Genomic DNA, 11,723 nt, shown 5'->3' with positions numbered 1-11,723 from the left:
AGAAATGTTTTCCTCATTGATAGCAGGGGCAGAGGGCATTGTCAGGCAGGGTCAGCTCTGACCCTTTTCATAGAAGACCATTTTCATAGAAGCCTTCTGTGAAGGCATGACTGTCAATGACAACACATTCCCCATCTGTGGAAATATGGATTTTCACCTGCAACACACTTCAGAAGCAGTGTCTGAACAACCTGACTTGAGAAATACATTTGCTTGACTGCCCATTCCAATTTCCAGAGGAGTCTGTTCTCTGGAGTCCCAGCTGTACAGTGACTCACTTTTAACTAGTTTTCATTTGGATGTTGTAGTGAGGAGAGGAAAACCCAGTATGATAGGGATAAAATATATAGACTGAGCAAGAAATATCTGTATTTGGTGAAGAGGTGTGTTATTTTCATCTAGTCTGATAAAAATGGCATTTCTATAGAAACAACTGATGAAAAAAACAATAAAGAGGATATCCCATGCTAACTGTCAAAAGACAACATAATGCTTGGCAGATGCATTACTAGGGATGAGTAAATACTCTGCAGTTTTGGGTTTTTAAAATATACAATCCTTTCCTCTCACATGGTTAAATCACATTGAGTGTGCATGTGTGGTTTTTATTGGTGAAAAAGCAGAGATTTGATTTAAAATAGCCCTGTTTCACCTAGTCCCAGGGATACCCTTTACTCAGTGGGGTGTTGCTGTCATGGAATGCCAGGTTCCACCCCAAGAGTATACCAGCTTTAAAAAAAGCTAACAAAAGTAGGATTTATATCTTGGACTGATCCCTTATGATAACTTGTTTTCCATTCACCAGCAGACCTGCGTGCTGCCCACCACACTGCTCTCCAGCTGCTCTATTCTCAACTTCAGTTTCTGTCGTCTCAGCAGAAGAATTATCTGCTTCCATGGTCATCTTCTCTTAAAAAGCTCATCTTAATATTTGTCATCTCTGCAACATAGGTAATACTGCTACATTTGCAGATTTACCTTTCTAATCCCACCAAGGGCACTGCCATTTTGTTTTTGTAGTTCTGATCCCTTCCCTGTTATCATCCAATGAGAAAGCATTCAGCGGTAGGTACTCCTGCCTCTCTCTGCTCGGGAGGACCGAAACCATGTTTTAGAAAGTCACGTGAAACTGCCTTGTGGCAAGGTATAAGAAGGGATGAGAGAGATTTTTAGGGCTTGTGAGAAGACTGACAATCTTTTAAAATCTTATAAAATAGCTCTCATTGAGTGAAGAATATTTGAGTTCACCACCAAAGACTCCAAGACATGCACTGCTGGGAATTCCATTGCTAGAATTCCTTAGCAAATCCATGCAAGCATGTTGGTACTTATAATTTCATAAGATAAATATGAAGACACACACGCATGGTTTATTGATAGAGCAGAAGCTATATATAGTGCCCTTAACTGTATTATTAAAACTGAGGGTAAATAATTGATGGAATGAAGGAAAGATACATACAACTCTGGCAGCTCTGATGGGAAGCATTCCTGTCTTGCAGTAATTAAAATCAAATACATTCTATTGGTATGTCTTTCTGGCAAAAAAATTTGTTTCCTCATTTCACCTGCACGCTAAGAGACACTGTGTGTGTGGCCACAGAAGCTGTGCAGCCAGTGTGAGAGGAGTCAGGGAGGGAAAATGCTCATGGCTGTCTTGAGCCAGAACCATAAGCAGCCCCAGTGCTTCAACCAAACACATTCCAAGGCAAGCAGTGCCACAGCCTCCCTGCCTTACTGTCCAGCTGGGAGAACTGAACTGTGCCCATGGGGTGCATGGGAAACCATTCCCAAGTTCAGCCCCAGGAAAGCCTCAAAGGGGCAGAGAGAAATCTTCTGCTGGCACCACTGCACCTGCCCCAGCCTTCTGTAAACCTCTGGTGCCCTGATGCATGGCTGGAAGATGAGTAATGCAAAACCTAAACCCTTGGTTTCTCATTTTGCTTCAATCAGAGGCACAATCTGTTGATTTCAATAGATTTTGGAGCAGCCCCACCTGACCTTCACTGACCCAGAAGCAATGATTACAAACGGCAGCTAGGAGCCAAAGGACACCTTAGACTCCTCACTTCGATCAGCCAGACCTGTGGTAGCAACAGAGTCCTGGAGCCATCAGGAGGGTGGGTGGTTCCACAGAAAAAGGATGAGAAGCTGCTGCTCTTGAAGTGTAAGTGCAAGAAACCTGCACAATTATTTCAAAGTGTTTCTTACATCCCAAATCAGCACAAATTGGGAACAATATTAAGTGGCAGATGGTGGTGGTGGGGTAGCAGTTATTTTCAGTGAAACAGAGCATTTGACACTCCATTTCTCAGCAGGCACTGCTATTCCTGAGCTAGGTTTGACTTTAATATGCTTTCTTTTGCTTCAGGGAGCACAAAGCAGAGCTCCCCCAGCTGATGAACTGCAGTCTGGCAGGGCAGCACTAGAGAAGCACTCCAACCACTCTTGAGGCTCCCTTCTGCAAATCTCCAAAATGTAATTAAGAACAGATCTATTTATTCCTCCTGCTAGAAGCATCTATAAGCACACCAGATGTAACAGCACTAACTGCTTAAACATCTCTGCCAGAATCATATGTCTGATCATACGGTTAGAATCACAGTCACTCTTGGTTATGTAGTGCTCCTAAAGGGACATCTTCAAGTTGATTCCTACTTCAAGGAGAGCTCAATGATCTAAAATAGTGCAGTTGTCGACTTTACCATGTCAGGAACATGGTTGCTCATCAGAAAACATGAAGTTGAGTGAGATGTTTGCTGCCTAGCATTAAAAAAAATTGTAATTTTCATTCCATTTTTTAATGAGTTAATCACAGTCCAGTTTCCCTGACAATATAGTTAAGGCTGGCTGTCTGCTGACAGAATGAAGGATTACCTTTGTTTCCATAGATATAAGTGCTTTCAGTGACCATATTGGATAAAACTTGTTCCTGATTGTAATTTTGCTTTAGTATCACAGATTTGTGAAGGGATAAAAACCATGACTGATTATTTGTAATACATGCCAAGCTTTATTAGAAACTATGAGAGAGCTGTTGGAACTTGCAGGAGCTTTGATTTTAATGCTGGTTATTGATTTTAGTGCTTGGTCAACTTTCAGCCTTTTCACCTTGGAAGTGTATTCTCTGAGCACAAGAACAGGCACAGATCCTCACTGGAGCTTGGGCTGGACCAGGTGGGCTCACTCTTTTGGGAAGGACTCACTCCCATAAGAAATGAAGCACTGGGGGGCATGAATAATGAATTACAGCCATGTTCACAGATCTTTATGCATCTGCTCTCCCAAAACACCCCCGGTCTCGGGCCCGGCCACGCCATGCGGTAATGACAGGCACAGCTCTGCGTGGACATGAATGCGTTTCTGTGTGCACACACTCGCTGTGGGGTGCAGGTGCCGGTTTGGACGCAGGAGAACGCCGGCGGAGCTGCCCCGGGCCGCACAAGCGCAGGGCGAATCCACCGCCGCCGCTCGGCGGCGGGACGTCCCTCCAGGAGCGGGGGCCGGCCGGAAGCAGCGGGCGGCCGTGACCACAGTGCCGGGAAGCGGGGCCGTGATGAAGGCGTCAAAGGCCGAGAGGAGCGCTCGGTTAACTCAGTTGAACTCCCCGCGGGCGGCTGGGGCCCGGCCGCGCGGGCGGAAGTGACGGCGGCCGGGCGGAAGCGCCGCCCGCGGAGGGCGGCGGGGCCGGGGAGCGGCGCAGTGCCGGCGCAGGTGAGTGGCGGCCCGAGCTGCCGAGAGCGGCGGCCCGAGCTGCCGAGAGCAGCGGCCCAGCGTGGCAGCGTTTGCCTCAAAGCTTAAACGCTGCTGCTGGAAAGCATTTGGGAGAGCATTGTGCAGCTCCGTTTCTCTGTAAAGTAAATCCGTTCGCCGTGACGCACTGGTGCGGCACTGGTGCTTAGGGTCCCTCACTGTCATAGCTGACCTTCCTGACCGGCCTCACACTTGGACTAAAGTTGGTGGATTCAGAAGTGGATCTTGGCCCTCTAAGCAATCTGTGGCTTTACTCCTTCTGTGCTCTGGTGTTTTCTTTTAGTTTGAGATCTCTCCTCCCAGCCACGCCTGTAGAACTTCCTGCAGAGCTGGTGGATTTTTCAGACTCTCCACGGCAGGGGCCAGACCATGACAGAAATGTTTTGTGAGACTTTTAATATAGAAAGGGTGTACAACAGCAGATGATAGTGTGGCCACATAACAGTTGATATATTGTGCAGTGCAGAAGTGCTCCTAGTCGTTGGACAGCATTTCTGATCCCTTACCTGTGTTCCTAGGACAATATCTCAGTGTGATGCTTGTGCTGACTGGCTGGAGGTCCCTCTGGGCAAACAGATGGTGTATGGTGAGCTTTTAAGTAGCCAGTTGCAAGGCTGGAGGTAACCAGGCTGCAGGATGCTGGGGTTAGTGCTGATCCTCAGGAGTTTGTTAGTTTGTTAGTCCTGTGTGCTTTCTCTGAGCTCTGGTGGGTAGGAATGAGGACTTCTGACGGCCAAGGGAGTGTTGTTGATGTGCTGCATTGGCTTCCATGGGACATGGGAAAAGGTGCCCTAAGAAGAAAGCCAAGAGTTTTCCCTGCATTCATTCCGTCTGCAGGTCCCACGAGTGTTGAAGGAAAGCCTTTGAGGAAGGGGTTCCTGGAAGACCATCCCACCTGATTAACAAAGGCTGCTTGGTTGTCTTTTTGTGCTGACAGTTTTCGCAAGAAACAAAGGCAGTTTGAAGGGGCTCTGTATTTTTTGATTAAGTTTTGGTAGGGAGAGACTTGGACAAGTTTATGTAGAGCTCTGTGTGGAGGAGGCTTCTTGCAGAAAGCTTAGGAGCAGTGTTTACTTCCAACTGTGTGTTTTGTGCCTGTTAAAGCAGGCATCCTCCTCTTTTGGGCTTTGAAGGCTGTGATGACAGGGCAGGGAACACTTGGCTTGGGATGCATGTTCTGCTCCTTATGGGTATCAAAGAGGGTCCAAGCAAGTGAAGTCTGGCTGTGGGAGCCCTGTTGTGGCAGCAAGCTCCAAAAATAAACAGCAAGTAGGTGTGTGCTTATGCTAGGAGTACACAAAAAAAGAAGGAGCTGTCTGTGGAGGTTTCAGTTTTTGCTGTGCAGTTGTGAGTGGAGTGGGCTGAAAGGGTGCATAGCACCCTTAGCAGGGTGCTCCTTCCTACCCTGAAGTGGCCTTTGGTGGATGGCTTTACACCAATACCTTGCATAAAACCAATAAACAAATGTAAAACATCCTGGCCCCCTTTTTTCTCTCAGAACCAAGAGCATCTCACTTAACCAGCCTTGGTCAAGAATGAGATCCCTGAAAACAGTATAAATATTCTAAGGGTAGGTCATAAATTCTACCTAAGAGTTACAGGCAGTAACTCTTGTTTCTGAGCATCTTTCCCACAAGGTTTCTCCCTACATATTTTACAATCAATTATAGTAATAGTATAAGGGAAACTATGGCTTCAGGGCAGTGGCTGTGCCTGCACAATGGTTGAACTCTGTTTTTGTCTGAGATTGGGGCAGGGATTTGTTTCCATGCTTTGCATTTTCTCATGTGTTCTGCCTATCCCTATGGCAGATAACGGTAATTTTAAAAATCCAAGTCCACTTTTCCTTTCCAACTTTTCAATAAATCATGCCTGAATCCTGCTTGGTTTTTAAAAGTGGAAGAAATCAAATATGCACACACTATTGAACATACTGAGGGTGGGAGGGTGCCAAATCTGCAGCATTAGTGCTGATCAGTGGCTGAAATTAGCGTGAAATGTATTAACAAACAGTTTACTTGCTGCCCGTGAGAAGTGGATTGCTGGTCCCAGGCTCTGGGAATCAGATGTGGGGAGCAAGAGTCACCAATATTTTCCTGCCTGGTAGATGGGAGGTGGAGTAGTTGCCTTCCTGTTGAGTTGTCATATGCATGGTGTGAAAAAGCCTGTATAAATCTCACCGTTGTTTTTCAACCCCAAATTGGCCTGGGCAGTGAATGGAGATGCTTGGAAATAGCACAGCTTCTGCCAGTAAGGGGCCAGTGAAAGAGAATGAGAACAGGAGGTCCACATGAGGAAGAAAGACATTTTTCACTTGGGAGATCTGAGTGAGAAGGAGAGCAAAGAGTGTCAGGGAGTGCTTTGTCCAGCTCTATGTGGACAGTCTCTTGCATCCTGCCAGGGATGTTAATGCTGGGATCTGGAGAAGATAGCGTGCTCTGTAGTGATGCCCATGGAGGGAGTTAAAGCAGATCAGTACATTCACAATATATTGGTAGGCAGCCCCAATCCCACAATAGTAGGACAAACCCAAACAGAGATAATTAGTCGCCCTGAAAATTTAGGTTTTCAAATTTGAGCAGAAGAGGAGCAAACTCCATCTTCTGAAGTAAAGCTTCTGGGAGTATGGTGGAAGGGAGGAACAGTGTGTGTTCACCCCAAAACCTTGACTTCCCTTGAGCAAATTTAAGTTCCTGGATAGAAGAAGGAGCTACAACATGCCCTTGCCCTGCTGGTAATTTGGAGAAAACACATTCTGGCTTTCTCCATCATAGCCCATCCTTAACATGATTTAACACCCCAGAGGACCACCTGTGACTGGATCCCTGTCCATACAGAAGTCTAAAAATTATTAATATTTGAGGCTGGGTTATATGAAGTTTTAGGACCAATGCATCCAACAGGTCCACTTCATATCAAACGGGGCTTTGCAATTCATGGATTATCGATGCTTGTGTGGCAATGGAGACCTGAGGTTCCAACTTGCCCTGTCAGGTTTTATTTGCACAGCTCTAAAGATGAAAAAAACTTTATTCAGTTTGGTAGAAGTGCCTCTGTGGCTAGTCTAGCTCTACAGGGAGCTGAAGAAGCAATATGGCAGAAACCAATTATTCTAGTGGGACCTTTCAAGGTCTCGAAACCTGTACTGGCCAGAACCCCACCTGGTGTAGGGGTTGTGCAAGGAGAAGGAGTAAGAAGGTGGTATGAACAATTACATCATCACTGCCATATGCCTCAGATAGAGGAGGGAGCACCCAGAGTGATCCAAATGCAGGAATTACCTGGTAGTCTGCTGGACCAGGAGCCTCCCTTCTTATATAAAACCTACCCCTCAAGTTGAGCCCCGCCTGAGACGCGTGTAGTTCACTGAGGCGTCCTCCAAAAGAGAGAGAAATACTGAGCAGTGTTCTGCATGTTGATTCAGGGGACAGAATTGTGACAAGGGGAGAAGAAAGTGCTGAGATGGGAGAATCAGTAGCTGTGTGATTATTAGCAGGGTAGGTAGGTAGATCAGTAGCAGGGTGATTGTTAGAGGCTGACACTAAAGAACCAGCATTTATCTGTACAAACCCCAGTGCTGTTTTTAAGGGATGCACCAATTGGCTCCCATTTTATGAACAAAAGAGTGGGGGATCTTTTGAGTTGCCAGTATGGCAGTGAGAGAAATGGGAAGACATCCTAAATTTGTTAAGCAAAAGTGTTTCTCGGTGGGATGAAATCCTGCCCATCAGAAGAGGGATAATCGGGCTCACCTGTTGAATAATCAGGTAGGTTCATTGACCTGTGCAGCAGATACAGCAGTAAAGGGAAAAGAAAAATGGAAACATCTGCTAGAGTGGTTACATGCCAAGGGAGACCATTCAGGATTTAAGGATCTTTTTAAGGGAGCTGGTAACACAGGGTGGCCTGTCACTTGGGAACTGTGCAATGCTGTTATCTCAGTCTGTGGCCAGTGTTGTACAGGACTAGAGAAACAACACCCATTGCAGGAGGCATCCCTTCACTAAGGACACAGAAAAGTCCTCTGGGAGACCTGGCAGGTGGACTATATAGGGCCTTTTCTGAAGTCAGAGTGGAAGTATTGTCTGAGCTCACTCAAGCTGAGGCAGTAGCAAGAGCAGCAGGGCACAGCACCATAAAGGGACTGAAGCTATGGTTTAATTATTTGCCACGGCCCCGGTCCCTCCAATCCAACAGTAGTCACTTTACTGCCGGGGTGTCAGGACTCATCCCTGTAGAGGTCACCAATTGTTGGCATCGATGCTTGGCACCAGTTTATTGTCTTACTGTAAAACTTTCATCCCTTCTCTCTGTGAGTTTCCAGGGGCAGCTCCTCACAACACTGACTCCTTTTTTCTTTTCTTCTGCACAGCCAGCTGACTCTTTCCTAGTCCTTGCACAACCACCTGCCCCTTCCTCCTCACAACATAACCAAAAAACTCCAGCTCTCTTCTTAATTACCTAACCCACTCTTTTATAACACCCATCCTTATTGGACACAGCTGTGGCCTATTAAGGGCAGGGCTGTTCCTACTCTTTGGTAATAAGTACAGCTGCAACTGCTCAAGGGTGAGATTGCTTTAGTGCTGTCTCTATTCTCCTACAGTCCATCCTCCCACACCAGGGTCGTTCAAGAGTGGGCACAAGATGGAGGAATCCCGTGGACCTTTCACACTCCATACTACCCCTAGGCAAATGAGGCTGTTGAATGCACCCATGGATTCTTGAAGAGGAACCTGAAACCTCATGAACCTGAATGGGCAAGAGGGTGTCAAATGGGGTAGATAGAGTCAGTAGCTTCTGGGGAGTTAATGGGTGCCTATACCTCACAGCCTTTTGTCTTCATCCCCACCCATGCTCCCTGGAACAAAAGATGCAAATCCTGTCCATTAGTTAGGACAGCTGGTTTTGGCAGAATTACCAAGAGTGGGATTGGTACCCCTGACCTTAAAAAAGCCACTTAACTTGCCTGCCAGATGGTGGATTGTTCCCTCCTTTTAATCGTGTTTTGTTTTTATGCATGTATATGTTTTACAGATTATCTGAAATCCACTGCTGGACCAATGCTTTCAACTCTTGAGTGGACGGATCATTTTGTGTATTTTTAAATTTGATTTTGCTAAGCCTATTTTGCCTTTTCACTAGCAAAAAAAATGGTGTGGGAAAAGTTTTTACTCTTATGTTATGGATGTATGATTTTGTCTCAAGCAACTGAAAATCAGAGTACTGAACCAAATTTAGCTTGGGAGTTGATACAAGGATTTATGCATATTTGGAATCATACAAATCAAGGAATATGTATTAACCTCCCCAACTCTGCATCAGAGGGGTTTAGATTTATGATGATTTGGTTAAATTTTTCAGAAATATTAACGAGAGAACTGGATAATCTTAAAAAAACAGGAGGAAATGTTACCTGGGGGATGGTGGAGTCCCATTTCCTAGACCAGAAAGAAGGACAACAGTGGGATGCAAATGGGACATGGGTAGAATACAAGAACGCCTTTTACCAGCTCCCACGGGACTCTACCTGGAGTGATTTATGGAATCAAACATGCTATCGGTTATTAGACACCAACCCTTCTGAGACATTGCAAAATGTCACTTCTATCCCTTGCACGGTGGTACCGTGGTGGGATTCTCCTGCTGAGGGTGAGTTTTTTGAACATGAGTACAATTTACATTGGGATGCAGGATGGTGTATACAAATCCCTGATAACCCAGGAATTGCACAGCAAGTTAACCGAACAAATTATGAGTGGGCCTGGTCTCTGAAACAAATCTTTGATCCTGTATCTACACTACAATGGGCTTCCAGGGTCCCCACAGGGAAAATAGTAGAATGGGAAGTGGAGAAATCAGACTGTAAGGATCATCAGACCACACTACCTAATGGAGAGAGCATCTGCTGGAAAGTGAGGAACCGTAGAAGCCTTACCCAAAGTAAATCAGAGACCTCCTTTCTGAATTGTTCCCGTATATTAGATTGTACCACAGGAGCAGGTGAGCCTATAGAAACCTGGTACATCTCGGAGCTGAGAACTTTTATCCGGGACATGTGTACCTGTTGGGGTTATCCCAACTACGGCTATCTAAACCAAGACACCCGATGCAATGGGTCTTATGAAAATTCAGAGACAGCGCTATCCTGTGGCATTCCCACTACACACGGCCCTGACCAGAGGAGGGTCTGGAATTCAAGTAGTGAAGCACAGGAAGTTCCCCAAGGTGACCTGTATCAGTGTTCACAAGCCAAATATCCAGCTCCACGGGGAACGGTATGGGCATGTTCAGATGGGAAAATGTATTCCCACTTGAACATGTATGATATGGCTGGGCTGCAGTGTACTGTTGGGTTTCCTACCATGTGTCCATCTAAAACGTTCAATTATACACTTTATCATAACAACAAAGTGCGGAGAGAAATCCACAATCCAACAGATGCAAAAGGCTGGATTCAGGGGATTCAAGTCCCTGACTATTACACCTGGGGACAAAATGTTGCTTTAGACTTAGAATCATTTTTTGTGTCCAGTGGAGTTATCCAGAGGCACAAGTATGTCTTGGAGAACTTAACTAGGCAAGTCCATGTGTTAAGCAACTGGACCGGACGCTCACTCAGGGAACCGAACATGCAGGCCCCGCAGGCATCAGAAATGGCCCTGCAGAACCGATTAGCCATAGATATGTTGTTGTTGAAAGAGAATGGAGTGTGTGGGATGCTAAACCTAACGGATGGAGAATGTTGTGTCACTGTTCATAACACCAGCACCACCATAGAAGAGGCACGTCAGAAGATGAAGGAGATTGCTGAGCAAACAGGAGAACTGTTTCAAGCAATGCAACCCAAGGACTAGTTTGATGGACTGAGCCTGGATTGTGGATCACATGTACTAAAGTGCCTTGGATTTATGGGATGGGGAAGGTGGCTTGTGTGCATTGACCTTATAATACTGTGTGGATTCTTGGGTTTGATGATAGGTCAGGAACTCATGTTGAACTGTGATGAGTTCATTATGGTTATAGAGGAAAGGGATAGAATTTCTAGCACTGTATAATTCCATACCATTCATGTCATGGCAAGAATGTGGTTGGAGCAGGAGGAAGTCAGGGGCTGGAAGTAGAAGGGTGGCCATCTTTTGCTATGCTTGGGGATGTAGCTTTTCTGGTTTGGTGCTCAAGACAGCGCTGGTGAGCCCAAGAGCTGGGGAGCTGCTCCAAGAAAAAGAAAGGAGAGAAAGCAGCAGCATGGCAGAGCCCAGCTGAGCCATGTGGAGCCCAGGCTGCAGCTGCTGGAACCGCCAAGCTCTCCAGTCCCGCTCCCACAAAGTCAGGCCGAGAAGGAGGGTCCTCTGACCTGCTTGAGAGCCCTGTCAGGTCTGAAGGTTTTGCCTTGTCCCTGTTCTTCCATTGTTTTCAGTCTGAGTGGGAAAAGTTAAATTGCAGGCCTTTCCAACATTCTGCTTTTGTTTTTGCATATACTCCATGCTGCCCAGCACAGGGCCAGCCATCATGTTGCCTTTTTCTTGGAAACCACACTGGATGTGGTCTTTGGGAAGTATTTTTCTTTGTTCAGTAGTGAATATCCTTTTATCTCTCTTTTGTACACTCTTTTATTGTCTCTCTTTTGTACACTCTTTTATTAATATTGTTGTGCTTATTGCAATTTTTCAGTAAACTGTGATTCCAATTTATAATCTCTCCTAGTGTTTCCTCCACTGCTGGAAAGGGGCAGGGGAAAGGGAGCAGTTCAAGTAGGTTTAATATTCCCACTGGGTTTTAAATCAGCACAGAGCTATGAGAAGGGGATGAAGGAGATTGTTGGGATTTGTGAAAAGACTGGTGAGCTCATAAAATAAAAAAAAAACAAAAAAAACCCAAAAATCTCATAAAAAGTCTCATAAAATAGCTCTCATTGAGTGAAGAATATTTGAGTTCACCACCAAAGACTCCAAGACATGCACTGCTGG

The 11,723-nt window shown here is 45.7% G+C and overlaps 1 long non-coding RNA gene across 1 annotated transcript; it reads left to right on the top strand.

Moving 5' to 3' along the window:
* Positions 1-3,663: 3,663 nt before the first annotated feature.
* LOC136557642 (uncharacterized) lies at positions 3,664-11,450 on the top strand. The gene is made up of 2 exons (XR_010783783.1): positions 3,664-3,714; positions 8,791-11,450. It is a non-coding gene; the product is annotated as an uncharacterized lncRNA (long non-coding RNA).
* Positions 11,451-11,723: the final 273 nt, after the last annotated feature.

Source organism: Molothrus aeneus, chromosome 6, assembly GCF_037042795.1.
Source record: "Molothrus aeneus isolate 106 chromosome 6, BPBGC_Maene_1.0, whole genome shotgun sequence".
Classification (NCBI taxonomy): Eukaryota; Metazoa; Chordata; class Aves; order Passeriformes; family Icteridae; genus Molothrus; species Molothrus aeneus.
The sequence above is the reverse complement of the archived record's forward strand: the minus strand, read 5'-3'. Positions and strand labels throughout refer to the sequence as shown.